General features: G+C 44.7%; 1 non-coding gene across 1 annotated transcript; it reads left to right on the top strand.

Annotated features, from left to right (window-relative positions):
• Nucleotides 1-2,021: 2,021 nt before the first annotated feature.
• LOC128434955 (5S ribosomal RNA) lies at nt 2,022-2,140 on the top strand. Its single transcript, XR_008337624.1, has one exon. It is a non-coding gene; the product is annotated as a 5S ribosomal RNA (ribosomal RNA).
• Nucleotides 2,141-6,610: the final 4,470 nt, after the last annotated feature.

Genomic DNA, 6,610 nt, shown 5'->3' with positions numbered 1-6,610 from the left:
CGTCAGAGTGAGATGGCAAGAGCAGTGAAAAAAGCCAAACTTAAGTGTCTGTTTCACAAGTAAAATAAGTTTTTACGTCAATGTATTGTCAGTTTTTCGTTTCTTCGAAAAGTAGAGTTTATTATTTTCAACAATCCCCTGACATATCTTGCTGTTTGGGGGAAATTTCGATTTTTTTGTTTAACCTCGAAAGACAGACAGCATGGCAACAAACGAGAAGGAGCAGACAGACGTAAAAACAATCAGGGACAGAGCAAGAGGAGGAGATGAAAGAAGTGAAGTAAAGGACGGACAACAAGAGAACAGACAGGAAAATGCCAGTGAGAGGGCACAGGGACCAAACACTTCCACCGCTGGTCAAACGAGGCACAGAGGGAAAATAGGCAGAGAGGAGCAACGAGGGGAGGGAACAGGGGGTCTCATTTATAACCGTTGCGGGGGCTGAAACGTGCGTACGCCACTTCTCACGCAAACGTTGCGTATTTCCACGCAAACTCTGACCCATGCGTACCAACGTTTTGGAGACGGGAAAGTGGCGACACAGACGTGAGGTGGTGAACTGAAGTCAGATTATTGATCCACTTCATCATTTACATTAAAACCAATAGCTTAGTTTTGCTCGCGCGACATATCTGTTCCACTCGAACCTTTTCATTTAAACATAACTTGCAGCAACTTACGTTTAGATTCCTATGGAGGACCATACATGACATAAGTAAAAATAAATAAATAAATAAATGTATAAATAAATACAGAAATAAATAAATAAATAAATAAATAAAAAAGGAAATAAATAAATTAATACAGAAATAAATAAATAAATATGTTAATACCAAAAGAAATGTCAAAATAAATGTCTTAAATATATTTGCACATTTATTTATTCCCTGATACATTTCCTTTTCATTTGCAGTGTCCTTATGCTAATGAGAAAGGCGGGCCTAACCGCAGTCTCGAGCAGGATTGGTCAAAAGAGTGTAATGATCCAGCCCTACTACTTCTGCCTCTCAATGCTGGTGTCCAGTAGCTGTTTGCAGCGTTGAGTCAGTTCACACTTAAAATGAACTAGTTCAAGTTCAGAGGGTTAGTTAAGGTTATTTTTTATTGGGATGATTTAGGTGTCGGTAGTCCTGTCTGGGAGCGCCACGTCTCGTGTTCTACTGAGCACAAGGAGCGAGCCGAGAGGAGAAGGAAACATAAACTCCAGCTCGTTACAAACCACCTGCAGCTTCTGCTCTGATCATGAAGCCGCTGATCTCTGAGCAGATGTGACCAGAGAAGCTCTGTGTTTCCACTGTTCTACAAAGTCACTGACCGGCTGTTTCACGGTGAAGAGCTCAAGTCTCAGTCACTGCCCGTGTCTCTGAGCGAGTGTGTGACGGAGCGCAGGGGCTGTGTGTATGTAGCTCAGTTGACCAATCCTGCTCGAGACTGAGGTTAGGCCCGCCTTTCTCATTAGCATAAGGACACTGAAATCGAAAAATAAAAGTTGGAATTAGAGCCGGTGCTGGAGGTGGGTCTCTGCGGAAGGGGTACTTTAATCCAGTGTCGGCTTGGTCCCCGGGATCGTATAAATCTTTCATATTTGCATCTAAGACATCAAAGGATTCTGACATCACTGACACTGTGACATTAAAGCAAATTGACAACAAAAAATGATTTGCTTAATTAATTAAGTGTTCTTTCATATATACAGATCATTTAAGCTCTATATTGTGAAGAAGCCAAGAGCAGTTCAACATAGTATAAAACATCCCACTTCCTGTAGCCAGCAGGTGGCGTTGTAATGATGATTCAATATTGATATGATTCTGATCAGGGCGGGACTGTGAATGTGTGAATGAGGTTAGAGGCTGAAAGATCAATGCACAGAGGAGTTATAATAAATCCCTCTTTTTTTGTGAATCATCAAATTGTCCCACCACCGTCACACCGTGTGATGAAATCATATATACCGAGGTTATTTATATCTCCATCTTGTTGACATGACATTCGCAGAAGTTGAAGTTGATCTAATGAAAGCTGACGGCCACACCAACCTGAATACGCCCGATCTCGTCTGATCTCGGAAGCTAATCAGGGTCGGGCCTGGTTAGTACTTGGATGGGAGACTTCCTGGGAATACCAGGTGCTGTAAACTTTTTCCACTTCCCCTTGTAAAACAGCAGAGGGTGTTGCTGCTAATTAAGAGCCGAAAAATCCTAGACAAATCACAAACGATTCACCATTAAAGAAAAACAGGATAAGGAATTCTCACAGAAAATACTTTTATAAAAAAAACACTGCTTTGTTCATGTAATATTAGCAAATCATTTTCAAGATGTCCAATTTGGATAGAATTTGAATTTGGACAGAGCAGGGAGCTTAATCAACATCAAAGAAAATACAGTAAATCAAAACTTGACAGTAAATGATTGAATGTTCTAAGTAGGTTTATAATTGCATTATTACGACAAAATTGCAGCGTAATTTTGTTTTCGTTAACATTTCCCTGATTTATTCACACATATGAATAAGGTTTAGTGGGTCTAATCATTCGCTTACGGCCACACCAACCTGAATACGCCCGATCTCGTCTGATCCCGTTCAGGTGTGCAAGCAGGAAGTGAGCAGAGAGCAGAGAGCAGTCGAGTGTTTGTTGGGACCGCGTGTGCTTGTGAGGCATAAGGTGCATTTGTGATAGGTTTATGTGTGATTCATTTCCCCTGCAGCCTGGCTGTTTGGGGGATTGTTTCATACTTTCTGTGATTGGATGGATAATTTGATAAATGACAAAATAGAAGGTAAGGCCACTTTGATTAATGCAGAACCCGAGATTGATTATGCTTCTAGTGATTGGGGGGAAGAACTTGTGAAGGAAAACATGGAAGTTAAGGACAGTTTGGCACATGTAGAACGGGAGAATGATTCTGGAAATATTGAAGCCAGCGAGAAAGGAATAACCCAGGAGATCAATTCCGTAATTAGGCCTATTGATAAAGCAAGCATGGCGAATGGTAGGAGAGATAAAGAGAGACAGGGAGAAAGTGAGGGTGATTGTGGCTATAAAAAGGAGCTGACATTGATTGTAGAGCCCGTCGGTGAGGATTACATTACCATGATGGAACTGTTGCGGGAAATCAAGGAAAAGTGTGGGATTGTTCTGGCATGCAGGGTCAAAAGTATGAACACTTACGAGATCACCATGCAGGAGGGAAAGGGCAAGACAAGGTTATTAGATGGCTTCAAAATCAAAAACACTCGGGTGACTGCCAAGGAAGTTCGCAGCAATGAAATTGTTGTTTCATTTCTAAACTTGCCATCTTATATCACTGATGCTGAAATTAGGCAGAAACTCTCAACGTGGGGCGTGAGGGCGATTTCGCCCATCAAAAGAAGGAAATGGCCTGGGACAGACGTGGTGGACGGGACAAGGTTCTGTAAAGTACAATTTACTGAACTTGTACAGTCGCTGCCCTACTCAGCAAAGTTCGAGACACTAGACGGAGGGGAGTACTTCCGTGTAATTCATGACAGGCAGGTGAAGGTCTGCAGGCTGTGCATCCAGCCAGGACATATTTTGAGAGAATGCCCAGACTTCACCTGTTATAAATGCAAGCGCCAGGGACACTATGCTAGGGAGTGTGACTTGCAGGGGGGGAGGCGCGGAGAGGAGAGGACGGTGGACGCGGAGCCAGCCGGCGGCGACGAGCGCGTTTCCTGGTCCGAGGAGGAGCAACGACAGCAGGACGAGGACACCGGAGCTGCCAGCGGGGGTGAAATTACCCCATCCACCATCGGCAGCAGTGCGGATGGAGTGTCCGGTGAGACGGGTTGCATGACGGGAGGAGCATCCGGGCAAAGTATGGAGGAAGGTGCTAGCAAAGCGCCCAAAACTCCCTCAGCCCGGGCGAGTGAACGAAGAGGCGACCGACCAGGAGAGGTGGAGGCCCCGGATTGCAGTGAGGCTCCAGGGGACGGCGGGGCTGCTGCTGCTGCTGCTGCTGCTGCTGCGACTGCTTCACCTAAGGAGCCAGACGATTCGAGCATGGAGGTGGTGGAGACAAGAACATCGGGAGAAGGAGAGTCGATGGACTACGAGGCGGTGAAAGCCAGCAGGAGGAGAATGAGAAAAAAGAGGGACAAAAGGGAGCCAAAAGAGCGGAAGGTATGAACAATCGAGCATCTCTGGAAAGCTATGTTTTTCTTTTCACCATTACTATGGTCATAATAACATCCTTAAATGCAAACGGCCTGAGGAACATGATCAAAATAGAAAGAACGATTGAACTCTGTAAATCTGACATACTGTGCCTTCAAGAAACGCATTGGGATAATGAACTTGTGGAAACCCTTGGAAAGATTTGGAAAGGGCCCATATTTATAGACAATGGGAGTGCGAAGGCATGTGGAGTGGCAATCCTTGTCAGAGAGAGGTCTGTTAGTGGTGTCAAGCAAACCTTTTGTGGAGGGAATGGACGTGTGATAGCGATAGAATTTGTCCACAATAAAAACACATACAAATTAATCAATATCTATGCACCAAACGTGGAGGAACTGAGAAAGGGTTTTTTTGAGGACTTGGAGGTTCTGTGCACGGGAGATTGTATGATGGTTGGTGACTATAATGTAAAATTATCAAGACTAGATTATTCAAATAATGTAAAATACAGGTATGATGGGTCAAGGAACTTTTTGAAAAGCATGATGGCAGAACACAAAATGGTGGACGTATGGAGGGAGGAAAATGCAGAACGAAAAGTGTTTTCGCGGAGGCAGGTGGTTATGGGGACTGTTACGCCCCCTGGTGGCTCGGAGTGGGGCATAGCATAAATGCGACAGGTCTGGAGAAGTGAGGGTGCAATCACACAGAAACCATTACTCGATAAAAGGCAAAGAAAGTATTTATTTAACAAAGCAACACAGGGATCAACAAGGACTCTCAGTGGCACCAAAGAAAAGAACACAAAAAAAACCCACCCCCCCTTTACAGGTGCTTAGCACCCAAAAGTACAGCGGGTGGTGCTCACTCTAACCTGGGGTATTAACAAGAAGTAAACCTACGTGTGTGTTATATGTAGACCCCGGAGTATCTTACCTGTCCTTGTTGTCCCAGTGCGCACAACAAACAAACATTCACAAAGACAAAGACAAAACCAAACGTAGGCGGCAGCTAACAACTCAATTAATAAAGACAAAATTATATCAAGGCACCAGCAAATATCTACGCTAAACCAACCAAAAACCAACAGCGCTCTGACACAGCTTCCTCCAAAAAGCCTCCCCTCCTCGCTAACAAAAAACAAAGCACTCTTTAAAGGGGAAGGGTTGATTGTTGATCTGGACCAGGTGTGGTGATTGTATTGCTGGCACCAGCTGAGATGAGCGGCCATGATGCTTCTTCCTCAGGCCACTTCCGACGCGTCCTGCCCGAGAGCTCCCCCTTCCGGTCCTTGCAGGCATCTCCAGGCACCCAGCAGGAGAAGACAAAAAACACAAACAGAACACAATACATGTACACATATAGGACATACAGAACATGGTTCGTAACACTCCCCCCCTTAAAGAGTCAGCCCATGGCTGACGATACCTCAAACCCAAAACCGTGAATCCAAAACCAATCAACGATACCTTACCCCAACCATATTTACACGCGAGACAGAGCGTCTGCAAAGACATTCTCTGTGCCTTTTTTGTGGTGAATCACCAGGTTGTAATTCTGGATAACTAATGACCAACGCATAAGTCGTTGGTTGTGATTTAGCATTCGATGGAGAAACACCAGCGGATTATGATCCGTATAAACCATCACAGGCTCCGCACTTGACCCAACATATACCTCAAAAAATTGGAGTGCGAGCAGCAAAGCCAACGTCTCCTGTTCTATTGTAGAGTATTTCATTTGGCTTCTACTAAATTTCTTTGAAAAGAAACCTACAGGGTGGACCAAACCCTCAGAATCCATCTGAGTGAGAACTGCACCAGCACCTATACCGCTCGCATCGACTTCAATGGCAAATGGTTTATTAAAATCAGGAGCACTAAGTATGGGTGCATTACACAAAAGTGCTTTACAGCACTCAAAGGCAATTTGACACTTATCTGTCCAGACAAACTTTACCAATGGACTGATTAAGTCAGTCATTGGGGCTGCAACAGAAGAGAAGTTCCTACAGAACCCTCTGTAGTAACCCGTCATTCCGAGGAATCGGCGTAATTCCCATCGAGTGGTGGGCACTGGGAAAGACGTGATTGCTGCGATCTTGGCCTCCAAGGGACGCACTTGGCCTCCGCCCACCTGTTTACCCAAGTAGGTCACAGTTGCCTTCCCAAACTCACATTTTGCCAGGTTCAGTGTTAGGGATGCATCCGCCAGTCGCTGAAACACAGATCTTAGCGAAGCCACATGAGCAGTCCACTCTGACGAGTGTATTACCACATCATCCAAATATGCAGTACAGTTAGAGACACCACTAAATACAATATTCACCAACCGTTGGAAAGTGGCCGGAGCATTTCTCATGCCGAAAGCCATCACAGAATATTGCAAAAAATTGTCAGGAGTCACAAAGGCACTGATAGCAGAAGCACGTGCTGAAAGGGGAACTTGCCAATAACCTTTCAATAGATC

The sequence above is a fragment of the Pleuronectes platessa genome, chromosome 24 (genome assembly GCF_947347685.1).
Source record: "Pleuronectes platessa chromosome 24, fPlePla1.1, whole genome shotgun sequence".
NCBI lineage: Eukaryota > Metazoa > Chordata > Actinopteri > Pleuronectiformes > Pleuronectidae > Pleuronectes > Pleuronectes platessa.
The sequence above is the reverse complement of the archived record's forward strand: the minus strand, read 5'-3'. Positions and strand labels throughout refer to the sequence as shown.